Here is a 25,458-nt window from a genome sequence, read left to right as displayed (position 1 = left end):
ATGGTCTCTGGCACAGACCAGTGGTCACTACCACTATAACTTTAAAATAATATTTCTAAACTCAGTTAAGTGGTAGAATAACGGTTAATAGGATGAACGGTGACGCCTCTGCAGCCTGAGGGGGGTCGCGCCGGCAGAAACCGCACTGTGTAACTTCTCAGAGCGGGTAGCGACATACCAAACGTAAAGAAGTCTAGTGCGACCTGCTTTACGACACGTTTATCGGTGGATTTAGCCAGCAGCTACTTGTATTTTTTGTAAACCAACGCCATGGCCAAGCCAGCTAAAAAAGCGGAGAAGGTATTGTCTGAGGAGGCGAAGAAAAGAAAAAGAGAAAGTGATATAACATGAGCCGGACAGGGATAAATATTGGACCAGCTTACGCTCGGTGGTGAGAGCTGAAAGAACTGATGGCGACCTACCCTTGATGCTACTGGATTTGTAAGTCATATATTACATATATACATATTTATTATCTTACCGACTTTTACTTTGAGTTGATTTGTTGTTATGTGGTGTTCATTGGGGCTCTATTTGTCCACAGTTTATAACCGTAATAAAGCCGGGAGATAAGCTAATGCTGTCCGTTTCGATAGCTTGCTCGTTTTCATGTAGTGACTGTAAACGATGACTAACTTACTAAAACAATATGAACGTCTTGTCTTGTAAAGTTGCAGATTCCTTAGTTCATGCAGATAATCAACATAATTGTTGAACAGTGTGGTCGGGAGGTAACGTCAGGCTATTGTTGTTATCGGTAACGTTAGCATGCTACTTAGCTACTGTTGTCGTACCGAGTTGGTTGTAGTTATTGCACCAAACACAACGTCAGCTTGCACGTTTTCATGTAGCGACTGTAAACGATGACTAACTTACTAAAACACTATGTCTTGAAAAGTTGCGGATTCCTTAGTTTATGCAGATAATCAACGTAATTGTTGAACAGTGTGATCGGGAGGTAACGTTAGCATGCTACTTACTGTTGTCATACCGAGTTGGTTGTAGTTATTACGCCGAACACAACGTCACAACTTGCGATTGTATTTAATAACTCCCGAAAACATAGTTATATTTTCAGACGTTACTAAACACATTCACACCCAAGCGTCGTGTTTTGGAAGTAACTTAGTCGGTGCAATCACTACAACCAACTCGGTATGAGAATAATTATAGCATGCTAACAAACTACCAAGCGCTATCTCTGAATCTAGCTTGTTGTTGGCACTCGATTGTGTTTTTTTCAGACGATTTCGTGATTCGCCGGCTCCGTCAACAAATTCACGTGTGTTCATTTTCCCCAGGGATGCTCATACAGCGACAGTATTTACGACCCTAGTAACAGATAATTGCGCTTCTCAACCAGCCGGGGGGAGTAATGAGTCCAAACTACCTAGTGTTGCTTTAATAGAAATCATAATAGAATAGAACAGAAATAACTTTATTGTCCCGAGGGGAAATGTGCCTTGGGCACAGTGCTACAATTTGTTGCTTCACAGAAACAAGCATACCTCAACAACAGACACACATAAAAAAACAATTATAAAATCAACATAAAAACATCTCAAAATATGGAAGACACTATACATTTTAACACTGACAATGTGGCAGCTTAATTTTAGTTTTGTTGTTCAACAGCTTGATAGAAATCGGGACGAACGATAACTTCAGTCTGTTTGATTTGCACTTTGGCACACGGAGTCTTCCTCCTGATGGCAGAGTAACAATGATTAAATTATTATTAGTCGTAGTTGTATGAGTAGTACTATCAATCATGCAGGTCCATGTCTTCCTGACTGGTTTAAACTTTACCAACGTGTTGGATTTTAAAAGCTTGTCACATTACCCTTTGTATCAAATCTTGATCTAGAAACTAATGTCAAATAAATGTAATAGAGGAAAAAATGTAGAGTTGAGTGACAAAGCAACATCAAATGGAAATACAAAAATGTAAAGGTTTAATTAAAAATTCAACTTAAGTAGCCTACAGTACAGTAACAAAAGTAACAGTCGAATTTTCTTGATTGCCAGCCATGTCTCCTCAGTCATAGCCAGTGTGGGTGTGAGTGTGTGTGTGTCTGTGTGTATGTATTTATGTATTTCTATGTGTTTATTTGTGGGGGTGGGAGGTTTGGGTTTTTAAGGTTATTCTTTGTTGTTCTCAGTTTTTCTTTTATGTTTTTATCGTCTGTGAGGCACTTTGTGTTGCTATATGTATGAAAAGTGCCATACAAATAAAAATAAAGTTAAAGTAAAGATTGATCCAGCACCTAATCACTCGATGATCGTTCCAAGGATATTTCTCTGCATAAAATCTGGAAAAACATATGTCCAAACATATCCTAGACCATATTTGCTCTTCGTGGATTTAGAATGAGCGTATGGCATATGATCAATATGATCATACCTGGCATCATAATTGGAAATTGCTCCTGATTGGCCAGGAACCGAATCACCAACTGTTTCCTTCATTTCATTGGTTTAAAGGCAGTGGTCATGCAGCCATGCATGATCGAAAAACCAACTGAAAATAATTCTTCAATTCTCTTCAAAAAGGAGTTAGGCTAAGTGGTCCTGATCGATTGATGATTGAAGACACGGACCTGCATAATTGAATGTACTACTCATACAACTACGACTATATATATATATGATAATAATTTACTCATTGTTATTATGATTTCTATTAATAATAGTGATCAATAACATTGGATAGACAAACGATTATGGCTTCTCACATTTAGGCTATTCTGCTAACACAGTGAGAAAAAGGAAAAGTTGTATTAAAAATAAATACAAACACTCCACAGATCACTCAACTGGTCCAAACAACAGAACAGATCACAGAGCAGCTGGTCATGACCACTGTGCCACTGGTCGCGACCAGTGTCTTTAGCGCCCCTAGTGGTAGTGACCACTGGTCTGTGCCAGAGACCAGCTGGTCCTGACCACACGGATCTTCATTATTATTAATAATAACAATATTAATCATAATAATTCTGATAGTGTATTTTATAGACAAAAGATTATGATCTCTGACATTTATCCAGCTAACAGTGCTGCCAAAATGACCGGAAAGGAGAGAAAATACTAAAGCCGCTTCACAGACCACAGGGACCACAGGGCAGATCACTGAGGAGCTGGTCAGGACCAGTATCTTTAGCGCCCCTGGTGGTTGTGACCACTGGTCCGTGCCAGGGATCAGCTGGTCCTGACCACACGGATCTTCAAACCCTAAACGCAACAGTGAGTGCCCTTCTCTTAATATTGTTTTTTAATCAGCAGGTCAGCTAAACATGTAGTAATGTAAAATGTGTCTAGGCAAGTATAAAATCTAACATAAGATTTATAAAAGTTTTTAAAAAATTATGAAAAATAAAAAAAATTAAGTTTACAGTGATAAAGAAATTATTCCTATTTTGACTTTTACCAAATGACATAAGTTTGTTCTGACCCATAAATAAAATGGTTGCTGTTTAGAGGAACCAGTCTCCCCTGTGCCTCTGCAGATGTTTCAAAACACCATACAAGGTGCCACCTGCTCATCAGGAGCATTAACAACTCATACAAACACACTTTCACAGATGGAGGAGCTACTGGGAGCAAATTTGGGCCCAAGGAAACTTCAACATATAGACTGTAGGGGCCATGGATCAACCCTCCAATTGGTGGAAGACCACTTTACCTCCTTGACCACAGCCACCACTCAAATCAGGGTTTTGCTTGCATTTTTGTTCAGTTTCATAAGATCAGTGATAACAAGAAGCTTATGAGTATAACCTTTAACTTCTTTTACACATGCAAGCTGACAGACGGCTCTAAATGGAATTTTAACACACGTTTGTTGCGACTTTTTCATGTAAAAATACATTTTTTTATTAAAATACCCTTTTCCCAAAATAAAACCTATAAATCATTAATATTATGACATTTTCTCACATCATGGCTTTATTTTAAAAACAATACATCAGTTTTCTCAATAGTTGTACCCTCAAAATATTTAGAATATAGCAAAAGAAAATGTAATTATGGATTTTAAAAAATCCATACTTTCAGGTTTTCAGTGTAATGTGTTGAGTATTCAGGTTTTCAGTGTAATGTGTTGAGTATCTATCAAAAGTGTCTGATTTGACACATCACTGTAATGTACCATAGAAGATGCTGATGTCATTTCTCATTTGTACTGAATTGCTTCATCAAATGAACTGAAAATACGAGTGTAAAAGAAAATGAGAACTTCATGTGGATTTCAAACGATGTAAATACCCAAATAAATGTATTTTGGAGTGATATTGATACTGACTGATACTCTAGCAACAGCATAGCCTATGTGCTGAAATCTCAGGGGAGGTAAATGGTTTTCATGGCCACAGTGTGCTTTTCAGTGCTCCCTTTTTTTTTTTCTTCTAATGCAATCAAACATCACATCACTGTCTGATATATTCACGTGTTAGGCCTTTGAAAGGCCTGCAAATAGCCTTGTCCTGTTGTCAGGCCCATGCTCCTCTGCTGCCAGTTTATAGCCCCAGCCCTGCATGTCCACTGACTGCTAATGGCTGACTCCTCCTGTGAGACCCTGGCTAATGCAGCGCAAGGCACAGGCTCGTTTCGCATCACAGAGTCAGCTACAGCCATGCATAATTGAAGAGCTCTTTTTTTTTTTTTTTTTTCTCAAAAAGAGGTTTTGCTTCAGTCAAGTGGCTCCAGTGAATCCCACAGCCCCTCCCTCACCACCCTACTGCTGCTTTTTCAATTTAATTAAGTAGACCCCTGGAGAGGGCATTTTAGTTTGGAAAATACAAATATGGGGAAAACTGTGAAATTACTAATTTCATTTCAGGGAGGTAAGGCCACCACAATCAGCTCTCTGCTAGCAACAAGGTCTGTTCACACAGTAATAAAATAATGTCAAGCTGACTTTTGTATCTATATGTACTGATGTTTTCCTGAAAAATGACTTATGGTTCTCATAGTCTCACTGAACTCAGCACAAAACAATGAGGATTCTGTTGTCACCTCCAGCTCTCAGCACTCCTAACATGCAATAAGCAGCAACCTCATGGACATGGGATGGGAAAAAGAAGACACCAGTGGATAACAGATGAGTAGGCTCTGGTGAGTGCTGACTTTTCTCTGAGGCTAAACTGAACGCAAACACACAGACACAAACACCCTTGGTGTTGCTCATGTTTACAGCTTATTTAGAGTAAGGTATTCTGGCTGTTTGGGCAGATAGATCTGTGATTTGGATGTAGCTTTATTTACGTCAGTAGAGGTACCTGCAGAACGTGAGCAGTATATTTGTTACATCAGCAATGGCTTCTGGGTGACATTAGAGGTTCATTGTATGTTTTGAGATAAGCTAATTCACAACAGCTAAGATGCTGCGTGCTAGTCTGTTCATGTACGACCATGGATGTAAACCAAATTCATTTCTTTTTTTCTTTGTGAACACATCTAGTTTCTTAGCCTTAGCTAGCTTAGTTTGCGTATTTAGGTAACCAGGCTTCATTCCGCCAGCTCCACACTGGCTCCACCTTTTGGCCCATTTTTTGATTAGCCAGAGTAAGGTGGAGTCAAATACCACCAAGACTCAGAGCGTCATTCTGTCACTTCAGAAATATATGGGTATATTTTTGCAGTATATACTTTGGACCTCCTTGAATAGTTTTTTTTTTTCACACCTCACTCTCGTTGACAAAACCAGAGTAGTGATTGTTGGCACATCTGTAGCAGACCCACCTCAGCACTGTTGCATCCCACAGGAAGGTCATCTGGGGTACATTCAAACGAACACAATTTTTTCCCCCCACTTTGCAGCCACAAACCTATCAGTATGATGCAATCCAGAAGGGAGAGTTTTCTCACTTCTAAAGAAGAAGAGCTTTTAACATTTCAGACAGATTTACAATAGGGGCCTGGTGGGACACCAGGACCAAAAGGACAATTGACACCACATGATGGAGTTGAGGTCTGTTCTCCAGTTGAATGAATCAGACCTCATCAGACCCTTAACTGTTTATCTAATGGCTATAAACATCAAATGAATTGTATTTAACGCTTCAACGTTAAATGCTTCTTCCTTTGCAGCAACCTTTTAAAATCAGTATAGAGTGACTGTTTTATTCATTCGTCATTATGCTCTTTTTCCTCTTGTTACTTGGTTACTTTTTTGCTCCTTTTTGTTTTGCGTGCTAGTTTTGATTTTTTTTTATTTGATAACCAAGTTTCAACACAAACTGACTTTGTTTTTTTATAACCTTGCTACCATTTTTTACAACCTTATGGGTTTTTTTTTAAATAAAGCCAGTAGAAACGAAGTAATACTTTGCCATCAACCAGCTGAGACCCAAACAGACAGCCCGTCTGTACTAAGCCTTCAAACACTAATCTGCTTCCAACGCCAAACCATCAAGAAGAGACTTCGCAGAGCCTTTTAACCAAACCACACTTCGTCTCTGGGACCATAATGCCCAGAGTTCGCCGTGAAAGGATTCCGGCTTTTGGTTCTGAGTTTTTAACTCTTGAGTGGTCACATCTTAAAGTAGGATAAACCACCCTCTCAACTGCTCATGAGTTGGCTGATGACAAAAATTAAAATAATATTTATAATAATTTCGCATTGTCCTTCAGTATTAGCACTAGAATCTGTAGTGAACAGGTTATTTCCTCCACTATTCTCATTCTCCTCATTCAATTCACTATCATCATTTTGACTGCTTGTATACGGTAAATATCCATGTCTGATCATCATTTAATTTAAAATCAATTGTGATATTATCTACTTAGTTAATAAGCATTTTTCATTTAGATGGTCAAAAAAGGTCTACATTCTGTTGTGACCAGACAAGGTATACCAGCCAAAGCTCCAAAACACTGCATCTTGCACTTCCCAAGGAACTTCATTAGATCCTTCATGCAAGATAGATAGATAGTTTATTTCGAACATGTAAAAAAACAAAATTATTATGTACAAAGTAAACATAAACTGAAAACTATAAAGTCTGTTTACATATCCAAAAAGGAGTGGGAAGAAGTATAAACTTATTTTATTCCACCCCCTTTTAATAAATAATACCACTGAAATACTTTGACTTCTATCAATATAATAATAACAGTAATAATAACTTCCATTTGTCATTTGTCAATTTCCTTTGTTCTATAGCTAACAAACATAAATCTATTACAAAAATATTTATCCTAATAAAATATAAAATGTTAATATATTATTCTTTATATTATTATAATATATAACATACACACATACTGAAGATGACACAGAGTACAATATATACATATATAAACATACATACACCTACTTACATACATACACACAGACCTATACATACATACATACAGAAATGAGGAGGGTGTTTGATTATCAATGGGTGTATATATATATAATCAATATACACCCATTGATAATCAAACACCCTCCTCATTTCTGTACCTTGTAAAAATCATCTCCTTATGTTTTTTTTAAAACAGGTTTATGTTTTGACATTCCCTGAGCTTCCCCTCCAGACTGTTCCATAATTTAACCCCACAAATTGAAATACTACACACTGTTGTGCGTGCCTTCAGTATTTTGAATTAAAATTTTCCCCTTAAATTATAACCCCCTTCCCTTCCAGTGAATAGTTTCTGAATATTTTCTGGTAGCAGATTATTTTTTGCTTTGAATAATATTAGTGCTGTATGAAAATCCACAATATCTTTGAATTTTATGAGTTTTGACTGTAAGAATAGTGAGTTTGTGTGATCCCTGTATCCTGCCCCATGAATGATCCATATTATTTTCTTTTGTAAAATTAGAAGTGGATGTATTGTAGTCATGTAGTTATTGCCCCAGACTTCTACACAGTAAATGAGGTATGGAAGAACTAATGTACTATATAGAATATGGAGTGATTTTTAATTCAGTGCCTGTTTTGCTTTATTTAATGCTGCGATGCATCTTGACATTTTGGTTTGTACATGTTTAATTTGTCATTTCCAACTATCCTGTCATCTATGATCACCCCTAAAAATTTGATTTCATTTGCTCTTTCAATACTAACCCCATCTAATTGCATCTCTAGTTGTACATTAGTTCTGTGATTGCCAAAAAGTATTATTCTTGTTTTGCTCAGGTTTAATGATAGTTTATTTTTGTCCAACCATGCTTATAATTTATTCAATTCAGTATTAATCACTTGTGTTAAAATTTGTAGATCACTGCCAGAACAAAAAATATTTGTGTCATCCGCAAACAAAACCAACTTCAAAACTTTTGATACCTTGCATATGTCATTGATATAAAGTATGAAGAGTTTTGGGCCCAACACTGACCCCTGAGGGACGCCACAGGTAATGTCCAAACACTTTGAACAAGCATCACCCAATTTCACAAACTGCAAGTAGCTCTTGATCCACTCTAATGCTTTGCCCCTGATGCCATACCGGTCTAGTTTCTTGAATAATATATCATGTTTTTTTTGTGTCAAAAGCTTTTTTTTAGGTCAATGAATATCCCAACTGTATACTATTTTTGGTCTACTGAATTTGTAATTTCCTCAACTGAATCGATTAATGCCAGTGATGTTGCTCTGTTGGATCTTAATCCATATTGACTTTCAGTGAGTAATTTGTGTTTATTTATGAAACTGTTCAGTCAGTTATTGAAAAGTTTTTCTAGAATTTTAGAGAATTGAGATAGTAATGACACAGGCCTGTAGTTTGTGAATTGGTGTTTGTTCCCAGTTTTGTACAGAGATATGATCTTTGCTATTTTCATTTTGTCTGGAAATGTACCCGTTTGAAATGATAGGTTACAGATGTATGTTAATGGTTTTGAAATCCCCTCAGTCACTCTTTTCACAACAGTCATATCAATATCATCACAGTCCTTAGATGTCTTATTTGCACATTTGGTAACAGTATTTATAATTTCTTTCTCATCCACTGCTGTGAGGAACATTGAACTCAGATTCTGGTCTATTAAACTGTCACTCTGCTCCTCAGATGTTACTGGATCTGGGATTTGTTCTGCTAGGTCAGGTCCAACACTAACAAAGAATTTATTAAAGCTGTTAACTACTTCATTCATATCGTACTTTTCAGTGTTAATGATAATAAATATTTAGAACTTTTACAACTTAATTGTTTAGAGCTATTTTTTATTACAGTGTTCAGTATGTTCCATATACCTTTTAATGTTATTCTTGTTATCATCTAATAGTTTGTTATAGTATTCTTTCCTAGCTATTCTTATAATATTAGTTAACTTGTTTTTATATTTTTTTTCTGCCTCCTTGGTTCTCTGTCTCATATATTCTCTGTACAGTGTATTTTTCTTTTTGCAGGCATTCTACAAACCCTTTTGTGATCCAAGGATGATCAGCATATTTTAGTTTCCCATTCATTTTTTCTACAGGACAGTTTTTATCATATAGTATTTTAAATGTTTTTAAGAATTCATCATATGCACTTTATTATTGCTATTGTATACAATATCCCAGTTTTGCGCCATTAGGTCATTTTTGAATGCTGTTATTGATACTTCTGTTCTCACTCTCCTGTATACAGTTTTTTTTGTCAGGTAGATTAGTCTTGTAGTCATTGTACTACACTGTAAAAACTGGCAGATGGTCACTGATGTCACTGTTCACAATACAATAAGCGGGCTACTCATCAATGTCATTTGTGAATATTTTATCTATCAGAGTTGCACAGTCCTGCTGGGTCTGGTCTTCATCCTGGTGTATTACTCCAGGTCGGCAACTCTGTTCTCAAGGAAGGTGATTTTCCTATCCTTCTCCTCATTCTGGATGCGAAGGGCTTTCACCTCCTCCACCAGCGTCAAAATGCCCTTCTGCTGCAGCCTGACAGCGGATAGGAAGTCAAGCAACTTTTTTTATTTCATTGACCTCTGGTACCTTCTTCGGACCCATTTATTGTCCGGTTGCGCTAGTTATTTTTTAGCGCTGTCAACGTTAGCCAAGTCAGCTGTTAGCTCACTCAGCTGCTAGCTCAGCAGCTAGTTACTAGTCGGCAACTAGCTCAGTCCGTTTCCAAAATCGGTGTTTTGAAACCCACAAGCTGCTTTGCTTCTCTGTGGTGTAATAACTGTAATATAATGATGGTTAAACAAACACTGTCTTCCAGCCGCACCAAAAGGCGACAGAGCAGCTGCTGTCCTGAGTTCATCCTCCCTGTCCTCAGTTCATCCTCACATGACACATGGGCATAATTGCCCATCCGGACGGGTTGGCCTCTACTTTGATTCATGATTCATTTATCCTTCTTAGTAGCTATCAGTGTCATTGTCTAGCGTGTTAAGCCAGCGTTGCTTTATTTCAACCTAGCTAGCAAGCTAATACAAATGAAACGTCTTCACACAAAACGGCATTTAAAAAAAGAAGACATAATGTTACCTTAATATTGGGACTTCTCCTCTTTTCTTCTCGTTTGGTATCGCGCACACGAGGCCTTTGACAGCGGTTTCATCTCGCAAAATAAAAAAAACATAACCTGTCTGTCGCTTGACGTGACACCTATCTGACCCTCTGAGTGGATAACCCACTGGAGAACCTGAGTGTGGAGGTTAGAAAGGAAAAACAAGCGGTTTTCTGGACAGGCACGAGGTGCAGTATTATTAGCATGGTACCTCTTTACCTTGTCTCTAATTCCCTAGGTGGCTGCCCCAGTGAGACAGGAGGAGGGAGAATAGCTTTGGTAGATGGGGATGGGCTCCCAGCTTGGAAGTGGTGGGAAAGTTCGTGAGACTTAATGTTATGTGAGCATGAGCGATAGGAGAGGGAGAAATAAAAAAATAGAGCCCATCTGGCTTGTCCAGAGTTCAGTTGTTTGGTTGAATGGATGTACTCCAGGTTTTTGATCAGTCCAGAGCACGAATGCTGCTCTGCTCCCTCCAGCCAGCATCTCCACTCCTTCAAGGCTATGTTTACCTCTAGTAGCTCCCGGTGTAGAAGTTAGAGAAGCCCAGGAATCGCCCAAAAGGTCCTTGCAATGCGAGGTGCGGACCAGTCCGTTACTGCTCTGACCTTGGCAGGGTCAGTCTGGATTCTCCCAGCACTGACCACGAACCTCAGGAATGGCAACTCCTCTGCCTTGACTTCTCCTGTAGCCTTTGAAGAACACAGCGGATGTGCTGAACATGCTCCCACTTGGATCTGGAGAAAATAAGTATACCATCCAGATACAAAAACACAGTTATTGAGCAGGTTCGAAGCACATCATTGATGAGTCTCTGGAAAACAGCGGGAGCATTAGTCAGGCCCAAAGGCATTACTAGGTACTCCTAGTGTCCACTGAGTGTATTGAAAGCAGTCTTCCACTGACGCAATGTCCTCCACACCTCATACCTCCAGTTTGTAATGCCACCTTTCTATTATGAACTTGTTATCTGCAAGCCAAAACTGAGATGGCACCAGGGTTATTTTCCTCGCACCTGACCAACGTCCCCCAGAAATACAGAAGGAACAGTTTTAACAGGCTGTGTCAGAAGTTTCCTGAGGACAGTGGGACTTCCCTGGACATCAGGCTGCCTCTGATATACACTCTCTTCCTCTTGTCATTCCTCCCCAATTTGAGTCTTAAAAAAAGCAAAGCTCAAGATCAGTATCAGTGTGTGTATGGATGTGAGCAGAAAAGTAACATGAGAACACAAAAGACACACACACACACACAGGGAGTGTGTTGTGTATTGATGGAGGCCTTGTGTGTCACAGTTTAGTCCAGGTGTTGGGGTTGGTTTTACACTGTAGGGAGGAGCTAAGCGAAACACAAAAGAAGATGCCCCGAGATGTGTGTGCGCATGTGTGTGTCATTCAAGAGATTGAAGAGATTTTTAAAACACCTTCTAAAATGCAGATTTCAGTACTAAAGTTTCTGTGTATCCGTCTCTACAACAATGACATCATCATCATCTGAATTCATACATGCCCATTGTTGTTGAGTAATCAGCATGCGCCTGAAATAACAACAATGCTGAATACTAGCTTGTTCACATTTGGTTATCACCAATGTAATTTCTTGTTCGCACTGCGAACTGCGAAATGAGATGAAGCTAGCTCTAACTTGCCTGGACCCCCGGAAAGCAAGTGGGCCGGACGGCATTCCAACATGGCTGCTTAAAGAACAGGCAGAGGACCTGGCCCCTGTCATCACACATCTGGCCAACTGTTCCTACCAACAAGGGCGTGTTCCAGACATATGGAAAGAGTCAAATGTCTGTCCCATACCCAAAGGCCAAGACCCCGGCTCAATCTCAGATTGGCGTCCCATCTCTCTAACCTCTTGTGTAGGGAAAACAGTAGAACGGTTTGTTTTGAAAAAGCTTATGCCCACAGTGCTCGATGTGTGTAAAAATCAGTATGCATATCTGCCCAAGCACAGTACCACAACAGCCTTAGTTAGAGCAATGCACACCTGGCTCACTGAAACCGACTCCAAACCAACAATGGTGAGAGTACTGTTGGCAGATATGTCAAAGGTGTTCGACCGAATTGACCACGGGACCCTGATGCAAAACATACTGGACTTAAAATTGTATTTGTATTTGTATTTGTATTCGAGTAAAATTCAAAATAGGTGTAAAAAAAATTTTTTTTTTGAGTTACACTTCTAATTTTCGTTATAGTGTAAGTATTCTTTAATTATCCATTATAATAATTATGGATATGCAATATTGGTTGATGTTTTTCCATAAATCCAGCAATGAACATGTAACAAGGAATGTCATTGAAAAGAAAATAACATAACAGCCATTACCTCATCCATGGTTAAACCAACAACTAATAAAATATCATTGTGAACATTATGAACCCCACCACCACCCGTCCTTGTTGGAGGACGTTGAACAGACAGAATAAAAACAAATAATACTTAAAAGAACTGTTCTTTCTAATGCACAGAATTCCAAGAACTAAACTTGATCTGTAAATAATATGACATAGTAGCCTATAGCTAACGGTCATGATGCTTCTGGCCTCTACCTGGTCTTTTAACTAAACTTAACCAACTCCTTTCTTCATTGCCTAAAACCCAACCAAAGCACCGAGCAAAGAATTTTTTTTCTCCCCCGGTCTGCTGTCAGCAGGGTCGCCGGCTGCAGCAGCCTCGCGCCCGTGAAGTGGGCTCAAGCCGCGTTCAGCCGCGCTCGAGCGGAGCGGGGGAGAGAAACAATGTGTATTTCTTTTACTCTGTGGAAGATCTCCCAACGGAGTGAGGGACAAAGCAAGTGGGACAGATCTGCCCAGTCCCTGAGCAGCGCGCGTTTCACAGACAAGCCACAACGCAGAGTGTAAACAACGTCACCTGGTTCAGCAGCACCATGGACAGCTGGGGGGGGGGGGGAGTCGGAACAACGGTGTTTTGACGCCCCCACCCCCGAGTCCTGAACGTCACTCACTCATGAGGAAACTTAGCTTTTTGATATGATGTTTTTCTTGTTCCCGAATACAAATATTTTTTAAAGTATTTGTTCAAAATAAGTATTTGTAAAAAACACGTTATTTGTGCCTTTCCGAATACCGTATTCGGGTTCGGCTCCACCCCTATTGCAGACAGACTGCAAAGTAAAGAAATATTCTAAATAATATAATTAATGTCATGTATCCCTATAATTAGTGAGTAAAAACTAAAGCTACAATTAATACACTGTTCATCTGTGGATGTACCTTTGACACCATCAAAATAAAGAGGAAAGATGAACCTCGGCCATATATTTTCTTCATGCAGTCTTTATGTAAGACATCTGTTTTTAAACCTAACAAAATATTACCTTTTATTGCAGAGTTTCCAGAGGACAAAAGTCGGTAATTGTAGTTCACTTCCGTTGTGGCTTTTGTATTTGTGTTGTGGCTTTTGTATTTGGCCTGACACCTCTGGGCCACCGTATAAAAGCAGATTACAGCACATCATTATATAGATACTTGATGATGTCATCCAGCCCTAATGTGTTGCCTCTCAGACAGTATCTTCTACTACACTGTCAGGACCACAGCAACACTCAGCTAGATCTACAGCACACACTTAGTTTCTTTGATAGTTTGAGAAGTAGGTGTAGTTGTGAAATGTTAGATTATGCATTTAAATGTCTCTGGTCTGAACTAGACAACTACACTGTAGAGATAATCCTAAAAAAATTACACCCACAATAGTATTGTCGACAATCAACAAAAATACAGTATGCGTACTAAAAAAACACATCATTCTTTGCGAACACCATTCTCCAGTGAAAATGGGAAAGACAGCAAGGAGCACAAAACGATACTTGAATAAAAGCATTCTTCCAACCAACACTCAATTTGTCCTGTCTGACAAGCCACAGTTTACATAAAGCAGGAGATGTGGTTTGTAGGATTCAAATAATAAGTTAAGCTAAAGTATTGGTCTGTTTCTGGACTTGACTGTTTGGATCTATGGTGTGTCCCCTATTTTATTGGCTTTAAAAGATCTGCTGTCATACTATGTACCAAGCTGTTAAAAGTAATAAATGAGATTTGTTGTTGGTCCTCCCACATGTCTTGTCTCCTCTCCAGGATATTGTCACACCGGACTGTGCTCTGAATCAAAGTACTGCTATAGATCCAAACCATATATCACTCACCTACAGCTGTTGTTATAACTAACGGGCGGCGTTCCGAACCCTTCCCAATAGCAAGGGTTGTACGCCAAGGGTGCCCCCTCAGCCCACTCCTCTTTGCCTTAGCATTAGAACCATTAGCTGAAACTATTCGACTCCATACTGATGTAAAGGGAATAACAATAGGACATGAGGAACATAAAATTGCCTTATACGCAGACGATATCCTTTTGTTTTTATCCTCTCCTCAGCTTTCAACTTCCACAATTATAGATATCTTCAATAGGTTTAGTAATATATCTGGCTATAAAATAAATTTTAATAAATCTGAAGCTATGCCACTGGGAACCCTAGATATTACAGATGTTCAGGAAAACTTTCCTTTCAGGTGGTCAAGATCTGGCTTCACCTATTTAGGGATAAAGGTGTCCTCGGACCTGAGAGATCTGCAAAAACTGAACTTTACCCCTATATGTACCTCAGTCAAAAGAGACCTGGAGCGATGGCAGAATTTACCCCTATCCCTGTTCGGTCGAATCAGTCTCATTAAGATGAATGTGCTCCCTCGACTCCTATACCCTTTACAAATGCTCCCATTATATCTGTCCAAAAAAATTAACCTAGATTTAGAGAAGGCGTTTTCCAAATGTATCTGGCAAGGCAAAAAACCTAGGCAGAGGCTTAAGATATTACAATTACCTACAGACACAGGTGGTCTCTCTATGCCTAATATGCTGTTTTATAATTGGGCCTGCCATGCACGCCTCCTCTGGCTGTGGTTACATTCATATATTAAGAGAGAGACCTGTATTGATTCTTGGGCCTGCCACCCTCATTCCCTATGGAGTTTAATCACTTGCGACGCAAATGAGATAAATCCGGAAATAAAATGTAATCCTATTATCTATAACAGTATCAGGATATGGCGTGATATATCCAAATACCTGGGAAGAAGAAGTGCAAAATCCTTACTGTCTCCCATAAACCACAACCCTGACTTTCCTGCAGGTGTTAACTCACCTACATTCCTTTCTTGGAGGGACAAGGGAATCCACGTAATCGGCGATCTAATGAGGGATGATACTTTTCTATCTTTCCAACAGTTACAAGAAACATTCAATATCCCCAAGCAGCACTTTTTTGGGTATCTACAGATTAGACATTTTGTATCCTCACAGACCGCCTCTTTCTCTACCAACATCTCTTATAGTGATGTCGAGAGATTTCTCCTAGAGCGCAAAAATAGAAAACATTTTATAGCATCATTTTGTTCGCTTCTGGGTTCTTCTGTCACTTACCATTTACCAGACATCTCTCATAGTTGGGAAAAAGACTTGAACAACGAATATCTAGAGGATGACTGGCTGTCAGCTATACGCCTGATTAAGTCTACATCTACCTGTAACCGGTTAAGAGAAACTCAGTACAAGATACTTCACAGGCTGCATATTACTCCTATTATTTTAAACAAAATTGACCACTCCATTTCTCCTCTATGTACCAAGTGCAACTTGGAAAGGGGAACATATTTTCATTATTTTTGGGAATGTAAACTGATCTCCAGATTCTGGTCACTTATCTCAAAGGTACTCAGTGGTATATTTAAGATAAAAATTAAAAAAGATCCAGGGGTTTTCCTCCTAGGCCTGCCCTCTAGGGACCTACATCTCACTGCATCACATTATAAGCTTTTTGAAAAACTCCTTCTTGCTGCCCGAAAATGTATCCTGCAAAACTGGATCAAACCTCTTCCACCTACTGTCACCTTTTGGTATAGAGAGATCTTTAATACCCTCCCTCATGAAAGGTTGGAAGCTGTTGTGAAGGGCAAAGATGAGTTATTTTTAAAAGTCTGGACACCCTTTTTAGATTATATACCTGCAGATCTGAAAAATCTGCTAATGATGGGCAGACAGTTTTCTGAGTGGAATAGGACTCCCCCTGTGCGGGGACAATAGGCTACTGATGATTGTTTACTCTTAACTCGTAGTTAAATACTGACTGGAATCAAACCAGAACTGTAATTATTTTTCATTTAAATTTAATTTCATTTAATTTAATTTACATGTATTTTATTTATTTATTTTCCACTATTTATTTATTTTTTAAAATTCTGATCATTTAATTATATATTTCATTTTATTTAGTTATTTTACTTACTTATTCTAATGTCATGAATATCACAGCCCTGGTAAATGTAACTACTTTTTTCTTTTTTTTTTCTTTTTTTCTTTCTCTCTCTCTTCTTGTCTAATTTTGTATTACATGTGCTGTCTGATGGGTTGGGATGGGGGGTTTGTTTCTGTGTTTTGTATTGTTTATGTTTGAAAAACAATAAAATGTGTTTAAAAAAAAAAAAAAAAAAAGTACTGCTATAAAAAACATAAAACATCCTTTGTTTATTCTTGCGTAGGATACTAAAGTTTTTTTTGTGCAGCACAAGTATAGACAGTAAAGAAAAAATACTCCTGTCCTAATCCACGCAGGTTGTAAAGACTATAGAAATGTGTAGAAAACACAGGGGAGCTGTCTGTCTCTCATGTCTTCAGAGAGGTGAGGTAAGGCGAGGCCCGGCTGGAGGCTGCCGCTCTCAAATTAATTGCCTTTGTTTCTTGTGAGCCGAACTGGGCTATCTCTGCCATTATTTCATTTATCCCCCTCCCTCCCTCCCTCCCTCCCATCTTCAGTACAAACAACGCTTTTTAAAGTTTAAAGGTCAGTTAAATCCATTTTTTTAAATATATAAAATTTTCTCACTTCCCTCTGGTACGGTCTTTTTTTTTGCTAAGTTAGATGGAATGAGAGGGGGGAGTTAGAGACTAATAATTCTGTAATTAGTAATGAATGAGTCATTAATAGTTTTTTGCCACCCAGCGCTCCAAGCCCCTAGTCCAGAGTGCAGAGTCAGCTAGCTAATAAGACTGCTAGCTGCATGGCTAATGGCCGTCAGTTTAAGCCTATGGTAGCATACAGTACAAAATGATTACACTACAACAGCATTTTTATGTTTAATACTAGGAATACAGAACATTTTGTACCTCTGAAATACATCTTATACAACACTTTTAATCCATTCATTTTTTGCCTCTGCCCCTTGCAGAGACTGTGCACGCCACTGCTCTATGTTTGTCAACCTCTTGATGGTGATTGATGTTGATGCAACCCTGTGATTGACAGAAAAATCTAAACAGCAGATTTTACTATGTACATGCCCCATTTCTTTAAAACTTCCCTCAAGAAACAGGAATTCTTCTCTCCATCACGTCTGCAATTTTGAGTATTTATTTCTCTTCTCCATTTCACTGTCTCTTAGATTCTAAGGAGAACAAGGCGCAACAGGACAGTTGACTACACACTGTACAGTGCCGGAAACAGGTTGTAATAACTAAAAGAGAAAAGGTGAAGGTTTGTCAGAAATCAACACAAATACAGGAAAATTGTGACCAAAAAAGAAGGTTGGCAAGCTCAACACCGGAGCCCCCAGGGCTGTGCACTGGGGCCCCTCCTGTTCACACTGTACACCCATGACTGCACTCCCAGACATCAGGAGAACTCTACTGTGATGTATGAGGATGACACCACCATCATCAGCAGCATTATAAACAACGATGAGAGTTCACATCAGGAGGAAATGAACAGTCTAACAGAGTGGTGCACAGAGAACAATCTACTGCTCAATGTCAGCAAAACCAAAGACAGAAAAGGCTCTACTTCCTACAGGGACTTATGAAGGGTGAATTTTGGAGCCAAATTCTTGTCAATTTTATAGAGGGGCAATAGAAAGCATTCTGACTGGCATGGTTCATCATGGCCCAGGACAGGAAGGCTCTACAGCGGGTGATTAAAACCACCAGAACATCACTGGTACCATCTACAGAGCATCAGTGACATCAGTGAAGGGAGACGTCTAACCGTCTTAACCTTGAACCTTGAAGTATGTTTGTGGGAGTGAAAAGAAATTCAAAAAGCATTTTCATCTGTGACTTTAAATTGTCTGATATGTGTGACTTTTTTCTACAAATTCTGTGAAGGGTGCTGAATTGTTTTGCTACAATAATATCTTATAGAAAACAAAACCATAAATACGAGACGATTAATAAATGTTGATCAGGTGTGTGTGTGTGTGTGTGTGTGTGTGTGATCTCTGCCACTGCCTCAAGACTCCATTTCCAGTTCAAGAACACATCCTGTGAGAGTCGATTATCTGTCCACAATTTCCATATCCAAAAACCTGCCCAATTATTTATTCGTACAGAATTTTTTTACTCGGAAAATTGTTGAAGCATTTAAAATCCTTATTATTAGATTATTACCAGCTCCTACACTGGCTGAGGCTCATTTTACTGCAGGCTTTACTTATCCAGTTCCAGGTTTTAATGAGATGTCAATACTGTAAAATCAATATATTGGACTAGGAGGAATGTGTTTGTGTGTGTATCTCCTGAAAGCTTCACACACTCCACTCAGTGGAGTAACAGATAATGTCTCCATCCTCGTCTTGCTCACCATAAGGCCTGTTTTGTCTATTGCTACAGGGGAATGAGCTCTCTGTCTATATATGTTCTCAGTGAGCAGGCAGCTTGAGGTTACTATTCTTCTACATCCCTCTCTCTCTCTCTCTCTCTCTCTCTCTCTCTCTGTCTCTCCCCGCTGAGACAATACTGTGCTAATGTGTTCTGCAGAGCTGAGCTTGATTTTCTCTCCTGGAGAAATGCCCCGAAGGAGCTCTCTGGCAAATCCCTACAGACACAACACACTTGATCCCTTACACACTGCTGTCCATCTGGCAAGACAGCATAGGGCACTGACATAGACACACACACACACACACATTCACAAACTCATGTTGATGCCAGGACAGTGAAGTGGTTAAGTGAACACTTTGTCACGGTGGCGCTGTTCACTGCATTGTCTACTAGGCAAATCTTTGGCTGGCTCTCTATTCATGTGCCAGCTGACTCTGCCTTTGTTCATTCTCTCTCTATTTGCTCGGACTAGAGGAGTGGAGTGTGTCGAGAGGCCAATTACCCGGCCTGTGTGCCAGCTTGTGCCAGGCCAATAGGCCAGTGTTGTGTGGTTGTGTGTGTGTGTGAGTGTGTGTGTTCGTTCTCTTATTTTGTAGTTCTATGCTTGTGATAAATGGGCTGGTTTTAAATGTTTCACATCTACATATGGCTTCTGCAGTTCCTCAGAGTATAAGCTTGGGTTTATGGAGAGAATTTTGTTCCTTTAGTATTCAATCAAATAGAATAGATTTGAAACCAAAAAAGAGATTTGAATGCAAAAGAGTAAGTTGGCAATTTTTTTATTGAGATCGAAACAGAACAGGTTGTAATTGAAAAAAAAATATGAGAGAGCATATTTCTTCAACTTCAATCAAAACTCAAAACCATTTTGCTTATAAATCAGTCCTCTTTGCTTTCAAGTTAAAAACCTTTGCTTGCAAATCAGTCCTCTTTGCTTTCAAGTTAAAAACCTTTGCTAGCAAATCAGTCTTCTTTGGTTGCAAATTCTAAAGTTTTGCTTGCGAATTCAACTGCACTTGATGGGCGGGGCCTACGCTGGTGGATGAGAGAAGAGTTTCTATTGGCTGGTTTGACCAGGCTCCAGCGCCAGCTACGCCTTCCGCATTACACCCACTTCCCCCTTGTGCTGTGCTGCTTGGAGGTAAGTTGATAGCCTGTTGCTCTTGAAACGTTTCCCATAAGTAATGAATTGCGCTATATATCGTTGGCTACAGCCTGCTGTACATTCACAACAACAACAACAACAACAAGTAATGAATTATAATGCCCTGCTGCTGCAAGCACACTGATTAGCAGCATCACGGTTGTCTCTGCTAGTCACGGCCTGAGCAGAGTAGCCTAATGAGTGAGTGAATTACAGGGAGGCGTATACAACATACGGCTGTGATTTAAACATTTAGTGTTGCATGGTACTCGCGGTGCCAAAACGTCACGGTTCCTACACAACAGTACTAACGTGGATTACTAAACTACCGCTGAACGCGGTGCCAGTGGACTGTGTAGCAGGCTGCTGCTACTCCTCCCGGCTCCGTTTTTACTACAGCTGTTCTAATGTACTTTTTCCAACTCCTCCCAGGCAATTTCAACCGATTTGCACCAAACTTTGCAAACAGCATCTGTGGACCCTCCTCACAAAAAGAATTTTGATATTCCAAACAATACTCAAGTTATTAAATAACAACTCCCTGCACATTTCGTTACAAACAGGAAGTCTAGCATATCTCCACATTGCTTTGACCGAATGACATTAAACTCAGGATACTACTTCCCCATGAGCCCCTCAGGCCCTGTGCAAAATCTTTGCAGATGACCACTAGGTGGCGCTCTTTAAATTGAAGTATTTTGTATCTCACATCGGTTGCTCAGATTAACACGAAACTTGGTACAATTATTGTCAATGCCCTCCTGAGGATATCTGTTGAAGCTTTGACCGATACGCCACTAGGTGGCGCTCTGGTGGCAGTCTAATTTCATATTTGGCACTGTGCCCACACCACAACACTTATGGATATGAAATTCATAGGTGTGGTATAGACTGGCCCCTGTAACTCACACACCAAAAATGACCAGCAGGTGGCGCTATTATCAACACAAAACCGTTTTTGGCTTATAACTCCCACATAATATGCCATACCGTTTTAAACCTTATATCTACCTGTTCCCTGAATTCAGCTGAATTGTGTGATGTAGGCCACGCCCACTTTCCCAGTACATTGCCATTTGCAAATTCGCGGAATGTCCCAAACCTACGTTCTCGAACTCCTCCCAGGCAATTTCACCAGTTTGCACCAAACTTTACACACAGCATCTGTGGACCCTCCTGACAAAAAGTTATTAAAACAATTTCGATAGTCGAACAAATGCCCAAAATATAAAACAACAATTTCCTGCACATTGTGGTCAAACAGACAGTCTTGCATACCTTCATGAAATACAGTCCCATTAACACTAAAGTTTTTTTTAAGTGTGTTGGATGGCCCGATGAGGCTTTGTGCAAAATTCGGTGCAAATCACCCAATAGGTGGCGCTTTTATTGCTAAATGACCAACCTGTTTTGTTTCGATCTCAAAAAAAAAAAAAAATATTGTCACTTACTCTCTTTTGCTCTCAAATCTCTTTTTTGGTTTCAAATCTATTCTATTTGATTGAATAATAAAGGAACAAAATTCTCTCCATATGGGTTTAAACCAGCAATGCCCTCATCCTGAATGGTAAGTTTGGTCACTTAAAAAATGCTTTCAGAGACATAACTAATGACTCAGCGATGAGTTTCTTTTCAAAGATGTACTTCATTAAATCTGTTAAGCCCCATTCAGACATGCAACACTTAAATGTTCTGGTAATGTTTGAAAAAGCCCCCAATACAGGAAATGAACGAACTACAGTGATCAGTGATACAGTGAACTTTCCTTTAGAATGGCACGAGCAAGTGTTTTCTGATTTGATGACATCATTTGACTGTGCCTTCCAAAACCATTCCAAAACACCTGTGTTGTAAAAAGTACCCAGGGGTCATACTTTAAAGTAAAACTATGGTGTCAAAATATGACTTAATATTACTAAAAGTGACCCATACAAATAGTACTTGAGCAAAAGTCTTGAAGGATCTGATATTAATTGAAATTAAATATCAAAATGAACCTTCTGGCAATAAATGTACTTGAGTATCAAAAGTACAAGTAAAAGCAGATTTATGTCTATTTTAGGGATGTCAATATAATGTGTTGATTTAGATTCATTAATTATAGAATAAATAATGCAGATTAATCCAATACTATGACGCCCCTTGACCTTACGTCACTAAACATGTTCTTGTCACGTTCCACAGCAGCTTTGTAAACATGATGGAGGCAGATAACTAAACGCTGCTGAGGCCTACTGAGTGGAAAAGTCCCACTGCAGCCAGAGTTTCTTCTCGTCTAACAGTTCTTTCTCAAACCCAGGAGGGCTGTGGTTAATAGTCAGACGTTATTATCATCGTTTCAGCATGAGTAACATCAATAGCATCGATGTTAGCAAGGATAGTGATAGCTGTTACTCAAACATGAGGTCTCCTTGTGTAGTGAGGAACTGCAGAGTTTGTTCATAATCAAACTGTAACCTGTACTGTTCATTTACTGCCACTAGACAACTTCACTGCTAAACTTTCCGTCTGCTCCAGTGGCTAACAGCTGTCTGCTCTGAGCTCAGCCACCGACCATCGCTCTCCACTCACTCACTACAAACTGCCCTTATCTTAAAGAAGCCATGCCACTCTTTAGCACCAGAGACCAAACTTGGTGCATAACATAAAAGTCCCAGATTCTACTGTAGTCCATTCCATTTTATGGCAGCTTCATTTTTTTTTTTAAGTTTAAGAACAAAATTAAGTTATTTGTCAAAAATTCTAAACATTGTCAGGGGAGATCAAAACACCAAAACACACGGGAGTGGGGCTTCAAAAAAACATCAAGATGAACTGTTGACACGATCACTGCCTTGTGCAATTTATGCTGCAAGGAATTTGTCATATTATTGGGAGTCCTTCAAGCTTGAAAAATCACTCCATTTATTCACTCATTTAAGAAAATACATTTAGCCTCTTATTTCTTAATCCAATTGTTGATTGCGATGCAATCTGGAAAGTAGTCACTAAAGTTATCAAATAAATGCGGTGTAGTAAAGTACAATATTTGTCTTCAAAATGCAGGAGAGAAGAAGCATAAATTAGCAGGAAGTGGAAGTACTAGGGTAAAGTAAAAGTTAAATTAGTACTAATTATTAGTGTAGTTAGTACACAACTTGAGTAAATGTACTTACCTTCCATCCCTGTTAATCACTGTGGGAAAAATAAATGGTGGTGTGACAAAAAAAATGTGGATTAAATAACTACTTAAATAACTACTTAAAGGAAGCCCGGCTTGTTTACCTGTAGCTGCTACTGCTAGTTTGACCCCGGATGTTGACAATAGACGAGCCCGGACTCAGAGGGGAATAGCACTAGCATATCGTAACAAAATATTGGTGAAATGAACTAGTTTCGTGGCAGATAATGTGTTATATAGAGGCTGTGTGTTGATGCCCTGTCACTCGCATTATATGGATATATCGGCGCTACACTGGATCTAATTTCGTCCGAACGACGCCAAATGACACCAAAGTTATCTGGGTGAGTAAATGATCATATATTTTGCTAGAAATAAGGTCCAGGTTGTAAAAAACGGTAGTTATCCTTTAATTAAAGATCCCATTTAAACATTTTTAAGACCTAAATAACAATTCTCTGCTTTGAATAACAGTTTGCATCAGGTGAGGTTTCTACATAAAAACCATCTCGTCAAGAATTCATATAATGGCATCTACTGCTCCTCCTTCATTGAAAACTCTAGAATCTATGAATAAGCAAATATTTCATTTCAAAAGTTTAACTGCTGGACACAAGATTTATCTGAGTTCATTGAAAAGTCCATTCTCACACAGTGTAGGTGCACTGCAGGCTTCATGTTTCCACATCACATTCATCTGTGTCTCAGTTTTCATGTCAGAAAATCATATAATACGTGTTAAACTGAGTCAGGGGAGAAATCACTCTACTTCTGTGAATCCCATGTCAGGTCAATTTACAATATAAATATCAAACAAAACACTTAACGTACAACATGTAAGAAAAAATGGGTTTGATGAGGGTTGCAAATGAACCTCGTGTAATTTCTAATTTGGCACTTTCAGACTTCATATAATTGTCAGCAAAATCCCATTTTCTCTATTTCAATTCATTTCAAAGGGCTTTACTGGTGTTAACGTTTCCAGAACTATGTTGCCAAAACATCAAAATATAATTTGCCCAAATATCTAGACAATACACATTAACAGTGATGAACATTAACATAACATTAAGATTGATAAAAGATTTAAATATATGAATTATATACACACATATCCTACGCATATTTGTGTGTGTGTGTGTGTGTGTGTGTGTGTGTGTGTGTGTGTGTGTGTGTGCGCTGGGATCAGCTCAGGACGCTGCCACAGCCAGACAGACCTTGATGATTATTTGAACGTGTACTTCCCATTAGATCACATTGCTACATGATCTGGTAGAGTGGGCTCTGTTCCACTGGCTTCAGGCTGCGGGAGCTGAAACCGGAGACACTGCTGCGAGATTGAAACTGACAGAAGGTTTAAAAGTTGGTCTAATAGGCAGTGATGAGAAAAGCAAATGGCCAGTGTGCTGCTGCTCTCCTTTCCTATACATTGATATTTCAATGGATTTGGTTTGTGTTTGGTTGCCTCAGCCTGCATCTATTAGAGAAATGTTCTGTTGCATAGCTGCAAAGTTTGTAGGTAAAAGGAATCTTAAATCTCTGCCTTCTGTTTCCCTGCTTTCCTCATCTGTTTGGTTTAAACAAGCAATGCAAATAATAAGAGTACAGCCTTAGGACATACTCAACAGTACACAGTACAGTACTGTTAAAATATTACTTAGAAAAGTAAAAAAGCCCTGTACTAAACTGAGGGAACAGATTGCTAAACTGTGCGCACAGTTTACTAAACTGAGGGCACAGATTGCTAAACTGTGCGCACAGTTTACTAAACTGAGGGCACAGTTTACTTAACTGAGGGAACAGATTACTAAACTGAGGGAACAGATTGCTAAACTGTGCGCACAGTTTACTAAACTGAGTGCACAGATTGCTAAACTGTGCGCACAGTTTACTAAACTGAGGGCACAGATTACTAAACTGAGGGAACAGATTACTAAATGGGTGGGGGGGGGGGCATTAAAATTGCCTTTTATTTACACCGAACAAGGTCTAATACTCAATTCACTGTACAGTAACATCACTTTGGCTCATAAGTTCTGAC

The 25,458-nt window shown here is 39.1% G+C and overlaps 1 long non-coding RNA gene across 1 annotated transcript; it reads left to right on the top strand.

The window, feature by feature from the left end:
- On the top strand, window positions 1–18,701 carry LOC311257286. Its single transcript, XR_014622605.1, has 3 exons — window positions 1–441; window positions 5,020–5,112; window positions 17,901–18,701. It is a non-coding gene; the product is annotated as an uncharacterized lncRNA (long non-coding RNA).
- Window positions 18,702–25,458: the final 6,757 nt, after the last annotated feature.

The sequence above is a fragment of the Pagrus pagrus genome (genome assembly GCF_965226575.1).
Source record: "Pagrus pagrus genome assembly, chromosome: 1".
NCBI classification, from domain to species: Eukaryota; Metazoa; Chordata; class Actinopteri; order Spariformes; family Sparidae; genus Pagrus; species Pagrus pagrus.
The sequence above is the reverse complement of the archived record's forward strand: the minus strand, read 5'-3'. Positions and strand labels throughout refer to the sequence as shown.